The sequence below is a fragment of the Gracilinanus agilis genome, chromosome 1 (assembly GCF_016433145.1).
Source record: "Gracilinanus agilis isolate LMUSP501 chromosome 1, AgileGrace, whole genome shotgun sequence".
NCBI classification, from domain to species: Eukaryota; Metazoa; Chordata; class Mammalia; order Didelphimorphia; family Didelphidae; genus Gracilinanus; species Gracilinanus agilis.
The window spans coordinates 507,973,644-507,999,811 of record NC_058130.1 but is presented as its reverse complement, the minus strand read 5'-3'; positions in this window follow the sequence as shown (position 1 = coordinate 507,999,811).

Below are 26,168 nucleotides of genomic sequence, written 5' to 3'. Positions count from 1 at the left end.
TAAAAGAGACAGAGAACAAGTAGACAGACAGGTAGGAGGAGAGCCAGGAAAAAGAAGTATCAGGAAAACTTAGAAAAGAGTATCAAGGAGAAGAGGGTGATTGACAGACAGTATCAAAGGCTGCAAGAGGTTAAGAAGGATAAAGATTGAGATCTAACCCTAAACATTCTCCTGACCTTTAGCCTCACATCTCCAAAGCTTATTGGGCATCTCAAACTAGATGTCCCATAGTCATCTTAAACTCAACACGTCCGGTATCAAACCTTTTCCCTCAAACCCTTTCCTTTTCCAAATTTCCCTCTTACTGTTGAAAGTAACATTCTCCTCCTTTTCACCCAGGTCCGCAACCTAGATGTCATCCTAAACTCTTTACTCTCTCATTTCCCTCTCCCTTCACTGCCCCGCGAATCCCCCACCATAGCCAATTTGTTGCTGTCATTTTATATTTGTAACATCTCTCATGTATTCTATATATGCCTCCTTGTCCCTTTTCCTCTGACACCTCCATCCCCTTATCCCCTACCCACCTCTGGTTCAAGCCTTCATCACCTCACTTATTATTATTATTATAACCTCCCTGTTGGTTTCTCTACCACAAGTCCCTCCTCATTTCAGTTCATCCTCCACTTAGCTGTCAAATTGATCTTCCTAAAGTTCAGGCTTGACTTTGTCATTTTCCTATTTAATCAACTCCAGCAGCTCCCTTTAGTAACCAGGATCAAATATAATATCCTCTGTTTGGCTTTTAAAGCCCTTCATAACCTAGCCTTTTCCTACATTTCCTTACTCCTCACTCCCTCCACCCTCACTGCCCCTATACTCTGTGATCTGGTGACATTAGCTTCTTGCTGTTCTTTGCACAAGATATTCCATCCCTTGACTCTAGACGTCCCCACTTGCTGTCCCACATGTCAGAATTTTCTCCTTCCTCATCTCTACTTCTCATGTTTTCTATGTGTCCCAACTAAAATCTACCCTTCACAAGAAGCCTTTCCCAATCCCTCCTTAATGCCAATGCCTTCCCTCTGAGACTACCTCCTAAGTCATACTATATGTATTTTGTTGGTATATAATTGTTTTCATGTTGAATTAGACTATGGACTCCTTTGAAACAGAGGCTGTCTTTTGCTCTTCATTCTTTCTTTCCAGCAGAGCAAGTCTTACTATTTTTCCATGCAACAGACTTTCTTCTTTCTTTTTTTTTAAAGCCCTTACTTTATATCTTAGAACAATACCGTGTATTGATTCCAAGGCAGAAGGGCAGTAAGGGCTAGGTAACTGGGGTTAAGGGACTTGTCTAGGGTCATATAGCTATGAAGTGTCTGAGATCAGATATGAACCCAGTATCCCCAGTCTCCAGGCCTGACTTTCTATCCACTGAGCCACCTAGCTGCTCCCTTGCCTTTCTTTCTATCTTTAACATAATGCCTGATATCTAGTAGGTGCTTAATAAATTCTTGTTGACTAAATGGTACTGAACCTTAGTTTCCTTATCTGTAAAATAGTTGTTAATAGCCATACCTACCTTAAAAGATTGTTATGAATATCAAATCAGTCAGTTATATAAAATGCTTTGAAAACCTTCAAATATCCTAGAAATGTGAGCTATAAGTTGATAAGAAACAAAGGCTCATAACTAATTGTTGAAATTAGATTTAACTTATATGTCATTTCCTATTGAGAAGAGTGGGAAACAAAATACCTAGAAGGTTATGATCCAATTCAAGAAACAATTACTATGTGCCAGGTGCTGTTCCAAGTGCTGGGAATTCATCTGATAAAAATAAAGACAGCCTTTGCCCTCATGGATCTTATAATTCTAATGGAGAGAGAAGACAGTACACAGAAGGCTGACAGGAGAAGGTTGGAGAGGGGGAGATTAGGGAGTACTTGTATGTTGTTTTGTGACCCTGAAACCAGGCAAATCAGCAGATATAGACTGGAGTGAGCCCTAACAATCCAGGTTCTGCCCTCTCTAAAGGAAGGCATTGGGAGGAGTTCGGTACTTCACCTTCTAGCCCTTCTATATGAGGGGAAATGAGGGTGAGGGAAGTGATATCAGTCAGTAGGACAAGAGTGAATAATTCAGCCAGTCATCTAGGTGTTTTCATGTCTTGTATTTCCTGAAAAGAAAAGAATGCTATAGTTCTAAGGAACTTGAGGCTCATCTTTATGAAGCCAGGAAAGGTAGTGAGCCAGTATATAGAACTGGGCACCTGGAACTTGTGTCCAAAAGATATCTTTTTCCGGTTACATATGATTTCAGTAATATCTTTTAGACTGGTTCTCAAAAGCAAGTAATTTTTGGTAATGTTTTAGTCTACTTATGCTCACCTTGACTCCTTCCCTTGGACATGCAAAGTACCCTTTGGATTAGTTACAGTTTTGATTCTTCTGAAAATGTAGTCTGTACATAGTAGGTACTCAGTATATCTGTTGAATTAAATAATATATACAAGACCTTTTCCTTCTGCTAGACTCAAACTATCATAAACATGATATTCTATTACTATGTGGCTTTCATGATACATGAGTAGAAGTAGAAAAAGATTCATCATCCATTTCCATCATCCTAGGGTAAATTATGGCAGAAAGTGAATCTCTGGCAGAAAGGGGCATAGATGTTTCTAGTGTGAGAATAAACACAGTAGGATGAAATGGAGACGGGCCTTGAAAAAAAGTAAAAGCAAACTGGTACCATAACTAATTAGAAAAACCCATTTTAAATACTGAGAAAATATTCATAGTTATATGAATAATATATGGGACTTGGAGCCAGAAACTTCTTAGTTCAAATCCTGTTTCGGATACTTATTTGTTATGTGATTCTGGGCAAGTTGCTTATCCTCTCTCAGGTTCAGCTAAAATAAAGGGGTTCAACTTGATGGTCTCCTACTTTTCCTTCCAAGCTCTAAATCAATGATCCTATCAAATATTTTGGATTATAAAAGTTTCCTGAAAGAAGCCTGAAAGAATACCTGACTAGGTACAACATACTTCTATTCAGATGATTAGAAACTAAGATTACAGTAGGGCCCTCATATCTATGGGAGATACATTGCAAGACCTACTTAGGATACTTAAAACCAAGGATAATAGTTGAAAATCTGCTGACCATATATATATATATATATATATATATATATATATATATATATATATGCTCTCTTTCCACTCCTGTCCCTCAGCTAGGCTCTCTGCCATCCTCCCCTACCCTCTCCAACCTTCCCCCAACAAAATAGTAAAAGTGAAAGTGAAAAAAGTAAAAATGAAAGTAGAAGAGACCTCTGTAGGGTCAGACCCACTGTACTGGGAGATCTCCTGTACTGCCCTTCTAGGTCTGGGATATCAAAATCTCAGATAAGGGGCCCTCCTATGCATAAGAATACATTACCTTAGGTGGCTGATATGGTTGAAGATCTTCTATGGGTTCTAAGGGGAAGAGCCATGATTATTAAACTCACTGAGCTTCAGTTTCTACTTCTATAAAATGAGGATGAGGCAGCCAGGTGACACAGTGGGCTAGAGTTCTGGGTCTGGAGTCTAGATGGCCCATCTTCCTGAGTTCAAGTCTTGCCTCAGACATGTACTAACTGTGTGACCCTGGGCAAATCACTTAACCCTATTTGCCTCAGTTTCCTCATCTATAAAATGAGCTGGAGAAGGAAATGGCAAATTACAGTATCTTGGCCAAGAAAACCCCAAAAGGGGTCATGAAGATCTGGCCATACCTGAAAAGTGACTGAGCAGCAATAAAATGAGGATGACCAATGGCACCTATTTCATGGAGTTGTTGTGTGGATCGAATAGAGTATTATATGTAGAGCATTTTGCAAACCATAAAACTCCAGACGAATATTAGCTATCATTTCTAATCGCTTTGATTCAGTGATCATTGTCTCTCGAGCTTGGCTTCATGTAGAACCAGAATCATAATGCTCAGGCAATTGGAGAGAAAAGCAGGAAATAGTCATTCCCTGGAGTTTGTTCCATTTCTAAAAAAAAAAAAAAAAAAAAAAAAAAAAAAAAAAGTTTGACCTCTCTGAGGTTGTAGCAGCACCTTTGGCTGCTAATGAGTGAGGCTTTGTGAAGCTGGCGCCCTGGCCGAGCAGGGTGGACTGAACTCACCTGTATTTATCCACCATAACAGAAGCTGTAATACTTGAGTTACTTGAATATGTTCTTTAAAAGAGAATCTTTGCTTATAGATATGTTTTAAGAACTCATGATTCTTTTTTGATAAATGCAGAATTTTCCCCTAGAGGGTCCTGGGTCAAATATTTAGATTCCACACTTAAAAACATGGGCATGTGGGAGCCCAGTCCCTCCCAGCGGGCATTCTCAGTAACCTCCTGGAAGTTACCCTTCTTTGATATCTGCAAAGCACAATAAACACAGCAGCTAATCTATCGTGTGTTTTATGTTGGTTCAGCAGATAAGAGCTATCAACTATGATTTTGTTCTGGATTTGTTTTTTCATTCAATGTTAGAAAATAAACATTTCTCTGCAAGAACAGCCCATAGGAAACAGAGCGCTAAAGTAGAAAAGACATTGGATTTGGAGTCAGCAGACTTGAGTTTGAATCTTACAACTACCCTTTTATTTTCTGTGGGAGCATATAGATAAGACGGCTCTCTGTGCCTCATTTTCTAAAACTATGAGTGAAGGGGTCAGATGAGATGACCACTAGAGTCTCACAGGTCTAAGTTATCTGATCTCATGAGAACCAAACCGAAGAGCATGCTGGTAAATATTTAACAACCAGCTCTCTGGGCAAGGGGGAAATGTTTACCCAGCACACTTTTAAGTTTATTCTGATTACTAACATTTTCTCCATCATTTTCTTAAGTCCAGACAGTCAATAATATGATAAATCAGTATTTCTAAGGTGTCAATGCTGACATTGAGAATTTAATGAGCAACTTTCAGAAGCCTGATCCAGCTATACTCCTGAACCCCCACTAGAAAGAACTATGGTGATCTTTCTTATTTGATTTTTTCCCCTCTGTATCTTACTAGGCAGTCAGCGCCTTTTAAGTGCCTTTTAAGGGCATGGGGAAGAAAGGATCAAGTGATCAGGACAAACTCAGATGGTAGAATAGGTCTGGTTTGTGAGTAGTTTAGAAATGGGTAAAAATAAGCAAGCTGATGCAGTGGTTAGAGTTCCAGGCCTGAAGTCAGGAAGACTCATCTTCCTGGATTCAAATTTGGTTTCAGACACTTCCCTGGGCAAATTGCAACCCTTTTTACCTCAATTTCCTAATCTGTAAAATGACATGGAGAAGTAAATGACAAACCACTCCATTATCTCTACAAAGAAAACCCTGAAAGCCCTGAATGAGGTCACAAAGAGTCAGACATGACCAAAACTACTAAACAAGAAAGGGTAAAAAATAAACATCTGCAAAAGGCACTTTAGTTAACACCTTTTGCTAAAGCAGTAGAGCTGAAAATAATAGGAGATTGGTCTGATGTCCCTTTAAGAATCTGTGAGGTTACTAATGGATATAGGTCATGATGACAGTCTTAAATAAACCTTTGGTAATAAACAAATCATGTGGAGTTTTCATAAGATTACCATCATTTTCATGCTGCTCCAATAGGACAAAGAATGCATGAAGGAAATGAGCATGATAGATCATATACATCATACTGTCATACCCCAAGAAGGGGACAAAAAAAATCTTTCAAGGAGCCTTGCACGGTGCTCTTGATAAAAGCCACTAGGAATGTACATTAATATTAATTCTGTTTTTTACAATATGCTATTCACTGTCCGAGGGTAAATTTTAGGTTATATGGGGGGAGACATAGTTCATCTTCCCACTCTTCTAATCTTGAATTAAAAGGGTGTCAGCAGGCATGAGATGCCTACTCTCAGATTGGGGGATCAGGCATGAAAAGGAATGTGGCAGATGGTTATATCTCCAAAGTTAGTGCAAGAATAGGTCTATGTTATAAAGGAATTCTCTGACTCACAATAAAAAATTATGCATACTACTTTGGCTTCAGGGTCATATATGGAGAATTCCCTGAAGATTAAGTCTCTCTTGGTGACCAAAGAATTCTCTTTTGAGTTTGAATGGCCTTCTAAAAGTCAATCTCTTTAAGGTGTATCAGACTGGTAATAGCTGTTCCATTTTGTATTTGCTTTTCAAATAACTGCTTTTTGTTGTTCCAAGTCATTGCTGAGTCCAGAGAAAATGTATAGGCTATGTCTATGTGATACTAAACATTTGAATGAAATGTGGAAAAAAAAAATCTGAATGCTAGCCTGCGATTTTCAGTTTTCATCTAGATCTTTAAAAACTTGTAGACATAATCGATAGTGAGTTAAAATAGCTCAATGTTTAGATTCATTTTTCTTCTCCAAATAAATCCTATTTTAATGTCAGTGGGTTTTAATATCTGTGCAAAGTGTGTGAATTGAATATACTCGAAGGTTTGTTTGGCGATCCAGAAAACTTTTCCCTTCTGCAGCAGGAAGCATAGACTCTCAGAGTTTGACAAGACCTCAGAAACAGAAGAAACCCACTACCCACTCAAAACCCTTCAGTCCATCTCTGGATAGATCCAGTGATAAGGATATTTTTTTCTTTTATCAAGCTTGAATCTTTCTCTTTTCAAGATGTCACATCAAGTCAATAAGCTTGTGTTAAGTTGCTACTATGTGCCAGGCTCTGTTCTAAAGTCTAGGTACAAAAATACAAGCAGAAAGATAGATAGTCCTTATTCTCATGTAACTTAATGTTCTAATGGGAGAAGACTGTAAAAGAAAACTTTAAAAGTAGAAGGAAGGGGGGCAGCTGGGTAGCTCAGTGGATTGAGAGTCAGGCCTAGAGACAGGAGGTCCTAGGTTCAAACCCGGCCTCAGCCACTTCCCAGCTGTGTGACCCTGGGCAAGTCACTTGACCCCCATTGCCCACCCTTACCAATCTTCCACCTATGAGACAATACACCGAAGTACAAGGGTTAAAAAAAAAAGTAGAAGGAAGGGGGCAGCTAGGTGGTTCATTGGATAGAGTGCCAGTCATGGAGTTGGGAGGACCTGAGTTCTAATCTGGCTTCAGACATTTCCTTAGCTGTATAACCCTGATCAAGTCACTTAACTCCAGTTACCTACCCCCTACTGCTCTTCTGCCTTAGAATTGATCCTTATATGACTTTTTTTTTAAACCCTTACCTCCTGACTTAGAATCAATACTGTGTATTGGTTCCAAGGCAGAAGAGTGGTAAGGGCTAGGCCATTGGAGGTTAAGTGACTTACCCAGGGTCACATAGCTAGGAAGTGTTTGACCCCAGATTTGAACCTATGACCTCTCATCTCTAGGCCTGGCTCTCAATCTACTGGGCCATCTAGCTGCCCCTTCTTGTATGACATCTAAGATGGAAGGTGAAGGGTTAAAAAAATGGAGGGAAGGGGGCAGCTGGGTGGCTCAGTGGATTGAGAGCCAGGCCTAGAGACGGGAGGTCCTAGGTTCAAATCCGGCCTCAGACACTTCCCAGCTGTGTGACCTTGGGCAAGTCACTTGACCCCCATTGCCTACCCTTACCAACTCTTCCACCTATAAGTCAATACACAGAAGTTAAGGGTTTAAAATAAATTTAAAAAAATGGAGGGAAGAAGATATCTGAATTGGAGCATTGTGGACAAAGTCTGGACAGTCAAGTATAAAGCCCAGAGAGGAAGGAAACATGGCCTGCCTGGACATTAGATTAAAATGGAGCTTCTTACTAATCATTCAGTGGAAGGGATTGCAACGTCTACTCATTGCTTCTGATTCTATTTTCTTGACCTAAATTGCAGTATTTATTAGGCATCTTTCCATTACTCTTTGGGTCACTCCTATAAATGACAAACTCTCAAATACTTCAAGACAGCTATCAAATCCCCCCTTTAAGTCTTTTTAGTTCTAAGCTAAATATCATCCTTAATTCCTTCAATCAATTCTTGTATGATATAACTTCTGGTCCCCACACAATATCGGTCATCTTCTTTTGGATCTATGCCAGTTGGTTATTTTGCCTGGAACTGAATTGTGCTTATTCTTTCTTCCATTTGGAGGGTCTGTAAGATGAAAATAAGGTAAAAATATGATGTTTCACTGTTCTAGAAGCAGTTCAGAAATCTCTAAGTATAACGATGGGCTAACAACTTCAAATACAAGGTGACATCTTGAGAGATAAGGACATTGGTATATTGATTGGACAAATCTATTTGGCAAGGCTGTGGTGATATATAGATTAAAAGAAGGAGCTGGTGGGAGAAAACTGAGTGCAAATATCATCATATACTCTCTATAGTTCATAAATAATAATAATTATAATAAAAGCTCTGCCAGCAGTTTAAGGATCCAAGTAATATGAATTGATTGTTAACATTTCACTTTAAAGATAGATTAATTAATGCTGAATCATACGGTAATTCTTATGGAAGTACTGTACATATGACATCCAAATTAATACCAAATGAATTCATTACAAGTAGGATAATTACAATGAATACCCAATGAATTAATAATGACAGGACATTTAGAATTCTAGACATATAAGTATCATGAATAACAAAATCCCTGGCCACTCACCAAAGTGTCAGGTCGTATTGAATACAATTCTATAGGCTCACTTAAAGTTAAAGCTCAAGTGGAGGACCCCAGGTTTCTATGCTCTTTGACATTCAGGCTAGAAGAACCGGACATGTTCTGAGTTTAAGGATCAGCAAGATACTTTGTCAGTTGCTTTATGGTGTGGTAGAAACACATTGGAATTGGAACCATCAGATAAACTCTAGGCAGCTAGGTAATGCAGTGAATAGAGTGCTGGGCATGGACTCAAGAAGACCAGAGTTCAAATCCAGATCCAGACACTTAATAGTTGTGTGATCTTGGATTATTATAATATAGTTTCTGCCTCAGTTTCCTCACCTGTAAAATGAAGATAAAAGCAGCATATGATATAACAGCATAAACGATATTCTCAGTATTTTGTATTATATGAAATAAGATCATTACAAAAGAAACAATGCTTTGAAACTAAGGCAAAGAGATTAAAGTTGCCCAGGGTCACCCAGCTAGCAAGTGTCTGAGGGCTGGATTTGAGCTCAGGAAGATGAGCCTTCCTGACTCTTGGCCAGTCACTCTATCTCTATCCACTTCCCTACCTAGCTGCCCCTAGCATGTTGCTGATGCATGTAGGGAAAGGGTGAAATAAAGCAGAAAGATCAATTGGAGACAGCTTGTAGAAAATAAAAACAAAATAACACTTTCTGCCTTTAAGGAGCTTCCGGTCTTTTTAAGGGAGACAGCATCTGCAATAAATGTAAGATAATGGGAACATAATCTTAGAGGGGATAGCACTAGTAGCTGAGGGAATTAATAATGACCTCCTGAGGGGCAGCTAGGTGGCACAGTGAATAGAATGCCTGGCCAGGAGTCAGGAAGAGTCCTGAGCTCAAATCCAGCCTTAAACACTTACTAATTGTGTGATCCTGGGCAAGTCATTTAACCCTGTTTGCCTCAGTTTTTTCATTTGTAAAATGAGCTGGATAAGGAAATGGTAAACCACTTCAGTATCTGCCAAGAAAACCCCATATGAGGTTATGAAAAGTCAGATACAACTGAAATGACTAAACAATAATGGGGGTGGAGTGGAGGTATATGAGCTGAGTTCTTAAAGGAAGCCAAGGAGTCTAAGAATAAGAAGTTGGGAGGAAGAATTGCCAGTGCAAAGCTAAGGAGATAGAAGATGAAAGGTCATAGGAAAGGAACATTAGGTTGGTTAGTATGACTATATCAGAGGATAGTAGAATATAAGAAGATCAGAAAATTAGAAAAGGGCCCCATTGTGAAGAGCTTTAAATTCCCAACATAGCACTTCATATTTGGTCCTAGAGGTAATAGGGATCCACTGGAGTTTGTTAAGTAGGGGTCAGGGGAACCACATGGTTGAATCAAAACTTTAGAACATTGATGGTGGACTTATGGCATGGGTGCCAAAGATGGCATGCAGAGACCTCTCTGTAGGCATGCAGGTCATTGCCTGCCAGGTTAGTTACTAGAAAGGCAAAGAGACTTGAGTGGAGCTTCTCCCTTCCCCCCTCCACTGAAACTCCCCTCCTCTCTGCCCAGCAGCCCAATGGAAGTGCTTATTCCTTCCCCTGAGAGGAGAGCTTGGGCCACTCCCCTCCTTATCTCCCTCCTCTGTCTGGGGTAAAGAGGGTGGGTGGGGGGACATGGCACTTGGTCTCTGTGGTGGGGGTGGGCATGGCATATAGTATTTAAAAGGTTCACCAATTCTGCTTTAGAAGAATCATTTTGACAATTTTGGGGAAGACAGATTATAGTGGAGAGATGCCCGAGGCAGGAGGAGCACTTAGAAAGCTATTATTAGTGGGCAGCTAGATGGCTAGTGGATGGAGAGTCAGGCCTAGAGACAGGAGGTCCTAGGTTCAAATGTGGTCCCAGACACTTCCTGGCTGTGTGACCCTGGGCAAGTCACTTAACCTCCATTGCCCAGCCCTTACCACTCTTTCGCCTCGCAACCAATACTTAGTATTGATTCCAAGACAGAAGGTAAGGGTTTAAAAACAAAAGAAAGCTATTATTATAGTCCGGGTCAGTGGACCTGAACCTCAGTCCCCTACTAGCAAGTCACTTACCTCTCTGTTCCTCATTTTCTTCATCTGTAAAATAAGGAGAGTAGATTTTGTGGATTCTAAGGTCTTCCAGCTCTAAATTGATGATCCTATGACTTTCTTTATTCTGTAGGCCTGAATTAGGGTGGCTGTGAAGATGAGAGGCTCAATTCAAGAAATCTCATGGAGGGAGAATAAATAGGAGCTGGCAACCTATTGTCTAATGGGGTTGATGGAGAGGAAAGAGTCAAAGGTCGCTTTAAGATTTCCATTTAGGTGACTGGGAAGATAAGGGTGCCATCACTCGGAACTATGTTAGGACAGGGAGCAAGTTTGAAGGGAAGGAGAAGGAGCTTAGTTTTGGGTGTACTGACTTTGAGGTATTGGCAGTTCTTTTTCAGTTAAAAATTTCCAAAAAATTGGGGGACTTGGAGTTTGGAGGACAAATTCAAATTTGGGACTCATCTGTACAGATGTGATAAATGAATCTAGGAGAAAGCAGGGTAGTGTGGTGGATAGAGGCCAGCCTCCGAGTCAGGAAAATATTAATTCCAGTCGTTCCTCTGACATATCAGAGGAGGTTTTTTGGTTTTCAGTGTCTCAGGCAATTCTCTGAGACAGTATATTTCTGATCATTTGCAGAACTACACTGGTCAAGGGTATTTCCTCTCCGAGAGTTCTGACACGAATGAACCCTCTCTTCTCCACTCTCCCCCTCCTCAGATAAGGCTACCAATGAAACATTATAGAGAATGGAAAGAAGGCAGCATGCATAATCTTAGCAGATGCTAACAATGGGATCAGCATGAGGAAGATGAATCACTGAATAAAACTGAGGAGTGGTCACATAGGTAGAGAAAAGAAATAGGAATGGAGAGTGAGTGTCATGGGAGCTATGGACAAAAAGAGTATTGAGGAAAGGTTAGGAAGCAGTGCCAATGCTTCAGGAAAGAAGATAAAGACTGAGAAAAGGCTGAATGCTGGATTTGGTCCAGAAAAATTCACTGGTAACTTCAGAGAGAACAATTTCCCTAGAGGAGGGAGAATTGAAAGCCAGACTGGATAAGTGGGGGTGGGTGGGGTGTTCAGTCATTTTTTCAGTTGTGTCTGACTCTTAGTAACCCCACTTGGGGTGTTCTTGGCAAAGATTTTCCATTCAGTTCATATTATAGATGAGGAAACTGAGACAAACAGGGGGTTAGGGAACTTGCTCAATGTCTCACAGCTAGTAAGAATCTGAAGCTGGATTGGAACTCAGTTCTTCCTGACTCGACCCCTTCTCCCCGTCCATGCCCACATCTATGCCAGGGAATGGGCTACTAAAAGATGTATGGATGATGAGGAAATAGAGGCACAAAGTGCTGAATTATTCTTTCTAGAAGTTTGGCAGTTACTTGCTTGGGGGAGAAAGCAGAGTAAAGACAAACATTTTTAGGTTGGGTTTGACCAGAGTATATTTGTAATGAATAGGGAAAAGCATCTGAAGATAAAAGAGAAAGAAGGAATGATTAATGAGGCAAGGTCCTAAAAGGAACCTTAGGTATTGTATAAGTCGACCCCCTTCATGTTATAGATGAGGAAACTGAGGCTAAGAAAGATAAATCACACTTCCAAGGTAGACCTAGTGATAAAGTTGGGTCTGGCACCCGAATTTCTTGAACCTCAATCTTACCTTTCTACTATACCATGAACAACAACTCCAGATAGTGATAAGCAGCAGAAGCAGAAAGGAAAACTTATCTTTTTTTATATTTTGCTATTTGCTAGGAACTGCTGGGGTCTTTTAGTGTGAGAAACTTTTGAACAAATTAGGTTGTTTATGGGGAAGAAGTAACAAAGGGTCTTTCCTTAGGACAGTGGCACAGTGTGTCTGGATTAAGCAGCACTGGATTCCATTTAAATGGACTTTATACTTAGCCAGTTCCTAAAGAAGTCTTTCTTTCTGGGGGTGATCCAGACATTTCTTGCCTGTGGCAAAGAGCAACAAGGGAAGGTCACTGTAGTCTGGCTGTTATCCAGGCTGATTTGCTGTTGTTGTTTTCAGTAGGTCTTGGTTAATGTTTCTGACCAAATTATTCATTGGCTTTCTTGTCCTTCCACTCATGGGCCAGGGTCCTAGGCAACAACAATGACCTAAATTTTAGTGGTAATTATATTCTTATATAAGCATTCAGATGAGCAAGCTACTACAAGACCTAAGTTAGAGAAGTATGATTTCTACTTGCACACACACACACACACACACACACACACACACGTTCATTTACATGCAGAAGCATGAGACCTTGCTACAAAACACAATTGCCTTAGGGCATGCCAGAAATGCCTTTCCTACACTCATTCCTCCTGTCTCTACTTGCCTCTGACCATTACTACCACTAGCGTCCAGCCTTCTCCCTTTTCCTTCCCATCTGACAGTTCAATCTGACCTTTCCCTTTGTTCTCTCATCAATTCCCACTCCTCCATGGCAAGGCAGGTAGGTGGTACAGTGGATAGAATTCTATGTCTGCAATCAGAAAGACCATAGTTCAAATTTGGCCTCAGATACATATCAGCTATGCGATCCAGCATAAACCACTTAAAGTCTGTCTGCCTCAGCTTTCTCATCTGTAAAATGGGAATAATAATACTTACCTTCAGAGTTATTGTGAGATTGCAAAGATATATTTGTAAAGTGCCTGGCATGGTAGGTGCTTAATCAAATACTTATCCCCTTCCCTTCTTTTCCTCTACAGGAGGTACAGATAGAGACAATATTTTGCTTCCCTTTCTTGCCAACATCCTCTAGGTTTTCTTGTTCTTAGACATTATACTTGGTCATTATTCTCTTGTTCTTGGTTGTTCATTCCCATGACTTCAGTTTTTACTTCTATGCAAATGACTAGAGAGACAATGCAGTATGATGTACAGAAAACTAGCTTTAGGATAAGGAAGACATAAATCCTGCCTTTGACACATTTTAGTTGTGTGACTCTGGGCAGTTCACTTAAGTTCTAAATGCTCTGAACCCAGTGTTTTCAAACATAAATAGAAATGAGTGCCACTAAATAGTACATAAGGATCCATCTGTTGACTTAGAAAACCACATATTAACATTATCTATGTTCTATTGTATTTTTAAAAAATTGTTAAAATTTTCCAAAATTCATTTCAATCTGATTTGGCCATCTTGGGAGTGTTGGGGGCTGCAATGTAGTCAGAAGATCATGTGTTTGATACCTCTGCTCTAGGCAACTTGCTAAGACTACAATTTACAGAGATAGTGCCAACCTTTATTAGCAGAGAGAGTTTCCTCATCTTGCAGTTTCCTATAACTAATGAAATAATCAATCAGTCCCTATCCCATATCTCTATGTAAGTGACCATTATAACAGGCAGATGGCTTTGCTCAGAAGGAAAAAGATTGAAGGACCAAATCTAAATTATCAGTCTTAACCTCTTGCTTAAGCTCCACTTTCTGATTTCCAACAGACTGAATCTTTACTTGGATAGCTTACTGGAACCTTAAACTCAACACGTTCCCAGAAACTTTCCTCTGCCTTTAATTTATCTATTTTGTTGAGGAGATTAATAACCTTCCAATAACTGAGATCTGAAGCATCAGTCATTTATGACTTTTCCCTCTCTCTTCTCTTACATGCAATCAGTTACCAGATCCTATAAATCCATCCTCCTCAATATCTCTCGTGTCCTTCCCCTTCTCCATTTCTACTATGACAACCCTTGTTTAGGTCCTCATCATATCTCAAGGGGTTTAATGGAATAACTTTCTTGCTTTCCTTCTTCAATCTGTCCTTTCCATCATTACCTTCTAAAATAATTTTGATTTCATTTTTTTACCTATTTAACAGCCACAGTGGCTTCCCATTACCTAATGAATAAATGAAAAACCCCTTATTCTGCCAGTCGTAAATTGACTCCATTTTGTCCAATAAGCCTTATTTCACTCTGCTATTTTTTATGTTTTTTGTTCTGACTAGAGTGGACTAGTTTCCATCCTCTGTTGTTGTACAGCTTTCTTCTGCTTTTTTTTAAACCTTTGCTTATGTCATCATCTAAGCCCCTCCTTGCCCTATCAGTCTGCCAGCTGATGTCTATATCTTCCTTCAAGGCATGTCAATGTAAATGCCCCCGTTTAAAGCCTTCTTTGTCCATGTTACCTTTACAAGATCACAGACTCTCAGCTTTGGAAGTTGCTTTAGAGGTTGTCTAGTCCAATTCCTCATTTTATGTATAAGCAAATGGAAATCTAGAAGGCTTCATTGATTTGTCCAAGGCCACACACATCTTTAAGCAGAGGCTACCTTAATGTTTAAAGGGAATTCTCAGTCATCAACAAGCTAGACTAGTTGACTCAGAGGTCCCTTCTAGCTCTGAGATTTTCTGTTTCTGTAAGCCCTATGACTTCAGCAAGGGAATGAGAGGAGTGGGACTTACTGCCTCCCAAGGGGGTATATTCCACTTTTGAACAAGTCTTAGTCTTTCCACAACTTTCCTCTATTACTTTTAGTGTTTCTCTCTGCAGCCAAGCAGAATAAATCTAATTTCTCTTCCACATGATAGTTCTCCCAAAACTTGAAGACAGAAATGATCCATCTGCTATTCTTTTCTTTTTCAGGGTGATCAATCCTGATTCATTGAACTGATTCTCATATGGCATGGTCTCAAGACCCTTCATAACCCTAATGGTCTTCATATGAATAATCTCTAGTTTATTGTGTACCTTAGAATATATGGGATCAAAAATTTAACATAATGCTTAAAATGCAGTCTGATCAGGGTGAAGAACTGTGGGACTGTCATCTCCTTTATTCTGGACTCAGAGCAAGACTTGATGTGACACATTAATCCCAATTTTGAAGGTTCTTCCAGATAATTATGGGGAGGCATCTACTTGTTGTCTGATTCAACCCTCAAAAAGAAATATTTTGAACCATATAATGTAATTTAACAAATTAAACAAATAAATCAATATAATAGAAAGAACCCTAGTTTTTTAGTTAGAAGACTTGAGTCTAAAACTGACTTAGCTATATATATATGTTTGGACAGCTAGGTAGCATAGTGAGTAGAGTGCTGGACCTGGAGTCAGGAAGACTTGTCTTTCTGAGGTAATATCTGGCCTCAGGCACTTACTTGTTGAACCCTGAGGCAAGTCATTTACCCCTGTTTGCCTCAGTTTTCTCATCTGTAAAATGATCTGGAGAAAGAAATGGCAAACAACTCTAGTATCTTTGCCAAGAAAATCCCAAATGGGTTCACGAAGAATTGGACATGACTGAAAAATGACTGACCAATAAATAATCTTATGTGGCCAGGTAAATTATTTATCCTTGAAGTTTCCTCATCTATAAAAGAAAGGGACATTCCAGCCCTTTTTAGCTTTAAGTTATCCTAAATAATGTTGTGAAATGGCTGGTGTCTTGGTCTGTTTTTCCACTTGCCTGTTGCCTTGTTGGGGGTCTTCTGTTCATGCAGGCATCCCACTCCTAACCTGAGGTTATCACTAAAACTCAGCTGTTAATTGTGATTCCCAATCTGATTACTCCCCCAGTTTTTGGCCTTCTATTCTCAACACTCAACATAGTACCTTGTACAAAGAATCCAGCTTTGCTATATTTTTTGAAATGATTTCTACTGGGAACTTAATTGCTACCTCCTTTAAAAAGTATTTGCATTGGAGAGTTCAAGCTGGAAACACCCCAAATACATTCTCTCTGATGTTTTCATTTAAAAAATAAATCAGCTGATAACCCGACACTTATTTATAGTCCTATGTGAAGTACATAGAAAAGCTAGACTTTCAACTCAGGTGCTCTGGCTTTTATATTCAGCATTACCTCTGCTGCACCAGAGGTCATTAAGATTCTAATGGAGAAGATAGGAATTTTCAGCAGAGGAGCAAGAAAATCACTTCCACTCAACTGTTAAAATAATCTTCATGAAGTACAGCTCTGATCACATCACCTCATTTTCAAACAACTCCACTGTTTCCTGATCATTTCCAGGATTCAAATAGAAAAATCTTCTCTTTGGCTTGAAGTCCTTCACAACTTACCCTCCCATATTTCTCTTTGTCTTTCACCCTATTCCTCTGCAAGTAGTTCATGATTCAATGACACTGGTCTCTTTTCTATTCTTAAACAAGATACTCCATCTCTCAACTCCTGAAATTTTCACTAGTGGTCCTTCATGACTGGAATTATCCGCCATCTTCATCTCTGCCTCCTAGATTCCCTGGCTCCCTTTGATTCCCAGTTTAAGTCTCACCTTCTATAAGAAACTCTTCTCAATTCTCTTTAATATCAACCCTTTCCCTCTATGACTACCCCGAGTTTATCTTGGACACATTTTGTTTGTTCCTTTTTGTTTTTTCTATTGTCTCTCCCATTAGATTGTGAATTCTTTGAGAGAGGACTATTTTTTGCCTGGAACATAGTAGGTGCTTAATAAATCTTAGCTGATTGATTTACTGTACTAAGCTTTCATTTAGCACCTTGTGAATTTGGAATTAATAGAGCAGATAACCATTTTAGGCAAGTGACAACAAATGATTACCATGAATATAATGTTATTTATGACTTTGAGATAGTGTAAAATCAGTTATAAAAGTCATAACTGCACTATATTAGGGTTGATGGGTAACAGCCATTGGTTTCAGCTATACCCATGTTCTTCATTGGGGGTTCTTTGTCTACTGATGCTAATTATACCCTGGACATAACTGGTTATTTCTTACCTTCATCAGCCACCCATGGTACTGATAGATGAAGTTTTTTATCCACACTAGCCTGGAATGTTATGCTAATAAAGGCATCACAAACACATTAAAGGACAATCTCACATCACTGGGGGAAGAGATTATCAGAGCCCCTAAGTAGGATTACTGCACCTTGTTCAACTCTGTGGCCTCCTCAACCCCTCTCCATGTAGTCCAAGCATCAACATTGACTATTTGTCATCTCCATTTTGTGAAATGTCTATTTGTCCTGAGCAGTTATGCCCTATTCATATTAGTAGAAGGATAAAAGTCTTACATGACAAAATATGGGCCCTTTTTAAGGAAATTTTGATAAAACTATGTCTTGCTTTATTTTTATCATTTCTTTCTTTCTCTGGAGGTGGATACATAAGTTATTCTTCAAACAATATTTCTGTTTCTATATATAATGTTGTCTTGGTTCTACCTGTTTCATTCTTCATGATTTTGTGTAGATCTTTCCATATTTAAAAAATAGCCTGTATGTTTTTTCTTGTGGCATAGTAGTATTCCATCACAATCATATGGTACAATTTGTTTGGTCATTCTCCAATTTTGATGGGCATCCTTTCAATTTCCAGTTCTTTGTCACCACAAAGAGAGCTGCTATAAATATTTTAGAGCGTATTGGTTCTTTTCCTTTTTCTCTAATCTTCTTAAGAAGTAAACCTAATAGTGATATTGCTGGGTCAAAAAGTATGCATAATTTTATAACTCTTTGAGCATAAATTTGGATTTTTCTCCAAAATGATTGGATCAGTTCACAGTTCCACCAATAGTATATTAGTGTCTCCATTTTTTCCCATATCCCCTCCAACATTTGTAATTTTGCTCTTTTATCATTTTAGGTGTGAGACAATATCTCAGAGTTGGGAGAACCTGGGTTCAAATCTCCTAATCAAAAACTTCCTAACTATGTGACCGTAGGCAAGTCATTTGGTCCCAAATGCATAGTCCTTCTTGCTCTTCAGTCTTAGAATTGATACTAAATTTGCTCTTACAACATTGACCAATGTGAAATTGTGTTTTGCATGACAATAAAAAAGTGAAGAAAGAAGTAAAATGATACTAAGACAGAAGGTGAAGACTTAAAAAAAAAAAGACATAATATAAGATATTTGCAGTGTAAATAGGAAGTAATCCCGTAGGGAAGACAGTCGTTGAGGGTATAACTAGGAAAGACCTATATCTGGCCCCCATTTGTACCATCACTTTCCCCTATAAAATGTGTTCTTCCTTAAATTTCTCATTGAACTTTCTTCCTTGGACTTCTTAGGTACTTCTCACATTCTCCCTTGTATCTGAATTATTTGTATATATGTTTGCCTTTAAGTGATCTGTAGGCTTCATGAGAACAGGATCTCTGTTGTATCTCTTTCTGAATCTCAATTACTTAGCATAGTGCCCTATATATGTAAATATATATGTGTATTTTTAATTTTTAACTTGAACTCATAATTCCATTAGAGAGGAAACTCAAACAATACCTATGTCAAATCAACTCAGAAAGTTGTCTTACACTTAGCAGTTGATCGTTAAAGAATTTTTTAATTGAACTGACATTCAAATCCTATCTGTGTCACTGGTCTCCTCTATAATGTAGAATGAATTACTTAAGCTCTCTGGGTTTCCATTTTCTCATCTATAAATAATAATCACAAGAACAATAAATAGGTAGCATTTATATAACATATTAAGGTTTGCAAAGTACTTTATTTAAGTACACACAGATATATATATATATATATTTATATATAAATCTATATATCTATAGGCACCTATAGATATGTATATCTATAGGTATATACATACTACATATACACATAAGGACACTCATATATAAAATCTTATTTAATCCTCACTTCAACTGCAGCAGGTAGGTGCCATTATTATCCTCATTTTAGAGATTAAGAAACTAAAATAAACAGAGGTTACATGACTTGCCCAGAGTCACATAGCTAGTAATTTAATGTGGTAGGATTTGGATTCAAGGTCTTCCTGACTCCAAGTATAGTTCTCAATCCACTATACCAGTGATGGGCACACTATGGCCAGCGGGCCAGATGCAGCCCCCTGAAACGTTCTATCCAGCTGCACGACATTATTCCTAACCTGACGAATACAGTGAGCAGGATACAATACGATGAAACTTTGAAAGAGTTGCCTTAGAAACAGACTGACAGATGAGCATTTCCTTTCCTTTGACCCCCTCTTTAAAAAGTTTGCCCATCACTGCACTATACCATCTTGCTACCTCAAAGTGAGGCAATTCAACCAGATGACCTTAAAGATCCTGTCCAACATAAAATCCATGGTTTTAAGAGCTTAGAAATGTCTCCAAAAATCATTATAGCTCTAGCATGGCCTTGATTTAGTATCTATTTCTAGCCTTAATAGACATGTAGCAGAGAAAGAAAGAATATTATATTTTCTTAAGGACTGGATGAATTAATCAGACTACCCCAAGGCCAACTTTAGGCTCCGGAATGCTTGTTTGGCCATAATGGTGACTGTAAATGAGCACAGTATAGTTTGAAAGCTGTTGGTAAAATGACATGCCTGTCTTACTGATGTCTGCCTTTCTGTTCTGATGACATCACTAGTGCTGACATCCAGGATTAGGGCTACCTTTGCTAGACGTTTAGGAAGAGCTGTTCAGGAGCAGTACGATATACACAATAGTTCCCAGTGTTCTGATTTCCTCCATGCCTTTTAGGGAAATCATTGTTTCATTTCCTTTGGGCTTCACATTGTTATTCATTCATTATTCTTTGTGCCAAGCAGTGAATGACACAGAATTGCTCAGTGGAGGAAATGAGCCAAGCCGATTTTGAAGTCACTAGCCATTGAGGAACTGAAACCTAGCAGGATGAGCTGCATAAATAATGTTGCCCCAAATGGGACAAAACTGTTAGTGGCTATTGCCAGTGAAACCCTTGGGGAAAGAAATGAGTTTTCAAGAGTTTGAAAGTGCATTAGAATAAAGCAAAAAGTGTATGTTATAGATGAGAGGGGCAAAGGAAGAAAACATGGATTTGTGATGTTATGCTTTTATCGGGAATATCATTTCTAGTTTCCTTTTGTTCGTGGTACTGTAGAGATTACTAAGTTTATAATTTTACATTTAAAAAAAGATTTAGCTCCTTCATATCAAGGTCACAGCTTTCTACAACTCTTGTGACCCTCTTTTCTTCACATTTGTTCTTTGAATTATCTTATTTCACCTGGAAAATGATTTGAATCTCTCCCTCTTCTTCCTGAAATCCCAGATCTATGCTTCGTGTCAACTTTTCCTCTTTCAACCAGTACATATATTTCTGCTTTATTCTGCTGGCCCTTCAAATTCCTGCAAACTCAGCTAGTTTCTTTTAGTTATTTAATTGTTGATAATTTGTAGGTGGGTGGAGGTGACTAATTATCTATCACTTAGTAAACAGTTCTTATCACATATTTGTTATATATATTTAGATAATAGACTTTTATCTGAGATGTTTGAGGTGGATGTAATTCCAAATCTAGTTTTCTTATTTTAGTTATATAGATTTTATTCACATACAACTTAAAATTTTACACAACTGAACTTCTCTATTTGATACTTTATGGTCACTTTTATACTACAAAAATCCCCCAAAGTAATTCAGCCCACTTTTCTCTTTCTTTTCAATTCTAGGTCCAGCTCATTAGACATGTACTTATTAAAAATGCATATGTTAATGGATAAACCTCTGAAAAAGTCAGGCATTTCTATCCACTTAGTTTTTCTAGTGTGGATAGTTAGGAAGAGCTCTTCCAAGTTACTATGTATCTTATATAGGAAGTTCATAATATTTCTTCATGCAATTGGCATAATACTGAAAACAAAGTTCATATAGTAGTAGTAGTAGTAGTAATAATAATAATAATAAGTTGCTTAGTTTCCACTTTAAATGCATGATTTCCTGTTATACACCAGCCAAAATGGTCTAATTCCTATTCTTTCTACACAACATTGCTTTACTGTCTGTGTGACTTTGCCAGGCTCTCTTCTGTCTGGAAAGTACTCTTTTTTCATCTCTATATCTTAAAATCTTTAGATTCCTTTAAAATTCAGCTCAGATGGTCCTCTCCACATGAGGACTTTCTTGATCTCTAAAGCTGTCCATACCTCCTCTTTCCAAATTACCTTGTATTTATTTTTTCATCTATATAAGTGTATACATTTGTCTACTCTGATAGAATGTAAGCTTCTTGAAGGCAATGGGTATTTGATTGTTTTTATAACCCTAGCACCTCGCCCAGTGCCAGGCACCTAGCAAGTGCTTAATCTACTCTTGTTGATTTTATGATTGACTGGATTTTAAGGTCCTGGTGCTGTCGCTCATACTCAATGTGGGTACAGTTCTCATTTTGCTTTCCTTGCTTTACATTATTTCATAGAAATGCCAATAGTTCTTTATTTTCTTCATATTATAAGGAAGCTAATCTCATATAGATTCAAAGTTCCTTTTGCTTGAGGAAGAATGGTGTGAGCAGAAGGGAAGTGGAAAACAGATGTTATCGCAAGAGAACCAAGAATTAGTTGTTTAAGACTGGCCAGTGAATACTTTGGAGATGAGAAAAAGAATATGGTCCCAATGCTGAGGGGTTTAACAGAGAGAGGAAGAGCTATCACTTTCAGAACCAAAAGGATACCTAGAGTAATGGAGATGAGAGGAGTACAAGAAGGGAGCAAAATCAGCATGTTACAAATTCCTGGCCTCTGAGGTCTTTTTCATGTATATATTCAACTAATTGGTTTCTCAGAGGAAAAGTGAATTAATGGAAAGGCATAAGTCCTAAATGGTATTCCTCCTCTCTTTTTAGCTCGTTCCATGACCACTAATTAATATCTGGGTCATGGATTCTCTTTGAAATGAACTTAGTACTTCTCGTTGATCAGTGTCATAAGAGCTACAATTCAGCCTGAGAGTAGAATGGTACAATGATTGTGGTTGTATAATAAACAGTGGAGGTGTATTTCAAGGCATATGTTAGGGAATTAAAAAATGTGTCATTAGGCCCCCTACAATAAAAGAGGAACATAAATTAGTATGAAGTGGGATGTGCAGAGGAAGAACTAGAAATCAGTTGCCTTTCTTAGAACTTAGCATTCCCCTCCTAGATAAGAAACCTTTGGAGAAGAGGAAGGCAACTGGCATGTTGGCTATTTGTATCTACTTCCTGTGACTTTGGGAGTTTTCTTCTAATTTTAAGCCCTAATGGTATCTTCCCCAGCAGGTGAAGCTGTTCCTTCTCAAAGTCTGGGTGCTCTCCTTAATGTGCAGACCACTTCTGATCACCATTTCCTGCTTCAAAGACAGAGGTTTATTGCAAGGGTGAACATAGATCAAAGAATCTCCTAACTTCAGGAGAATATTGAAAATATTTTATTCATTTAAAAAACATTAAGGAACTAATGTAGAGAGAGCTTTATGCTAAGTGCTAGGAGAGATATGAAACTTAGATGGGACAGGGTCCTTGCCCTTATAGGACTTATTGTCCTGTGACATATAGAAGGATATATATATATGCATATATGTATATATGCATATATATATATGTAGAATAGAGATATCTATGGAAGGACATATATAGAAAGATAAATTACATACATAGCTAATTAAAATATATGCTATCACATTATGATTGCATTAGAGTTATAAGAACAAAGATATTGATTTTCATTTTATTTTATTATTTATTTTATTGATTAATTAAGAAAATTTTTCAATGGTTACATGATTCATGTTCTTTCCTTCCCCTCCTCGAACCCCCCCCTCCCATAGCCAACATGCAATTCCCCTGGGTTTTACATGTGTCATTGATCCAGACCTATTTCCATATTATTAGTATTTGTACTAGGGTGATTGTTTAGAGTCTACATCCCTAATCATATCCCCATCAAACCATGTCATCAAGCAATTGTTTTCCTTCCACATTTCTACTTCCACAGTTCTTTCTCTGGATGTGGATAGTGTTCTTTCTCATAAGTCCCTCAAGAATGTCTTGGATTTTTGCATTACTGCTAGTAGAGAAGTCCATTACATTTGATTTGTCACAGTGTATCTGTCTCTGTGTATAAGGTTCTCCTAGTTCTGCTCCTTTCACTCTACATCAATTCCTGGAGGTTGTTCCAGTTCACATGGAATTCCTCCAGTTCATTATTCCTTTGAGCACAATAGTATTCCATCACCAGCATATACCACAATTTGTTCAGCCACTCTCTAATCGAAGGGCATCCCCTCATTTTCCAATTTTTTCTCACCACCAAGAGTGTGGCTATAAATATTTTGGTATAAGTCTTTTTCTTTATTATCTCTTTGGGGTGCAAATTCAGCAGTGGTATGGCTGGATCAAAGGGTAGGCAGTCTTTTAGAGCTCTTTGGGCATAGTTCCAAATTGCCATCCAGAATGGTTGGATCATTTCACAACTAGTCAAAGAAGGGGAGGGAGGACATTTTAGGCATAGTGACCATTCTGGGGCAGGGGAAAGGCATGGCAATACCAAAGCACAGTATGATTTCAAGCAATAGAGAATAGCACAATTTGATTAAAGCATAAAGTATATAGAACATGAGTTAGGTCAGAAAAGAATAGAAAGGCGGGGTGATACCAGGACAAAAAGATATTCTAGGCAAAGGATCATGGACCTAGTATAGGCAATGGGAAGCCACTTAAGAATTTTGAGCAAAGGAAAAGATTTTTGAATAACACTGATTTTGGGGGACAGCAGAATGAAGGACATAAGAGAAAGAGGAGAGAATGATGATCGGAAGACCTGTTACAATATTACTGTAAAAATATAAGTATTTGCTAACCAGGGCTTCTACTAGAGTAGTGATTAATGTAATAAATCAGAGAAAAAAGATGGGAAAGATGTTGCTATGTAGGACCTATAGGACTTGATAATACTAATTGTTAGCATTTCATGCTTTGAGATTTGCGAAGCATTTTTGCATGCAATTTCATTTTATTTTCAAAATAACCCTCCTATTATTATCCTCATTAGACAGATGAGGGAACTAAGATTGAGTGACTTGCTAAGTGTCCTAGCTAATCAGTTCTTGAGGGGGGGATTTGAGGCTAGCTTTCCATATTCCAAGACCAGCATTGTTTCCACTGTACCAAGCTACTAAGACTGAAGGACTATCAGAGATCACAGAGAAGAAAGATTAGCCAATGTTTAGTTATTCTGAGGAATCTGGAAGTCTAGAAAGAAGATTAAATAGATATGAATGGATAAGTTCTCAGGTGCAGCAGGAAATGACTTTCCCTAATTTCTTTTTCTTCAAAATTCTCAAGACTGACAAATATTTATGACAATAGTCAAAATAATTTGTAGTGTAGGTTACATTATTGGATCATAGATTCAGAGCTGCCAAAGGCCTTAGAGTTTTTCTATTTTAAGTTCCTTAAAATGAGTTGGCCAAGATCATATAAGTAAGTAATGGAGTCAGGATTTGAACTATGTCTTCAGACTTTAGAACTATTGCTCTTTCTACTAAATATTTAGGAATATATTACTAAGTTAATGAATTGCCTCTCTTTTGGAGATATAAAAGTTATATACTTGATATTTTCAGTGATAGTACTTTTGATAACAAATGCATTTATTTTATTTTTATGTTTTTAATTGATATTTTCTATTTTGTCCAGTGTATCCTTCCTAAACCCTTTTCAGAGAGCCTAAAATAGGTTCCATTTAACAAATAATATTTATGTATATATAGATATAGATATATAGAAAAAAAGTCAGCACAATTGATTGATACATTGAAAAAGTATGAAAACATGTGCAACATGTAACACCTGGACCAACCACTTCCAAGAAGGGGTAGACCTTAGGTGTGCTCTTATATTTTTTATGCAAATCCAACTTGATCTTTATTATTTTCTTACATTTACTTTTTTTTTATGTAGCTGTTCTTTTCAATTATGCTGTTGTAGTTACTCTGAATATTATTTTCTTGTCTCTGCTCACACCATTCTGCATCACTTATAGAGATCTTTTCCATGTTTCTCTGTATTCAACACATACTTAATTTTTTTTTACAGCATAGTAATATTCTATTACATTCAAATAACACAGGAATTGACCATTTCTAATTGATGGATATCTACTTTGTTACCAATTCTTTGCTATCACAAAAATTACTGCTACAAATATTCTGATTTTTGGGGTCCTTTCTTCTTCTCTATGAATTACCTGGGGTATAATACCAGTAAAGTCTTTGGTTCAAAGGGTATGGACATTTTTAACTTGATTTGCATAATTCCAATTTGTTTTTCAAAATGATTGTACTATTTCACAATTCTATCAACAATATATTGGTGTGCTTGTCCTTTTATTACTCCTTCAACATTAACTGTTGTCATTTTTGCAAATTTACAGAGTTGGAGGTAAAACTTTAGGATTATTTTGATTCTTTTTTCCACTATTATTGATTTCAAGCATTCTTTTGTATTTTGTGAATACTTTGCAATTATTTTAAGAACTGTTTGTTTATATCTTTTGCCTATTTAACTATAGAAGAATAGTTATGCCATATATAATTTTTTAAAAATATTTTATATAAAAATCCTTAGAGAAATGTGTTAGTTTCCCCTTTTTGATCACTTCCCTTCTTAATCTGAATTAATTAATAATGTAGGTGTAGAAGTTTTTCACTTTCATATAGTGAAAATTATCTACTTTATCTTTGCAATTGCATCTATCTCTTATTTGGTGTGCTTGAGAAAAATAATCTCTCTAGTT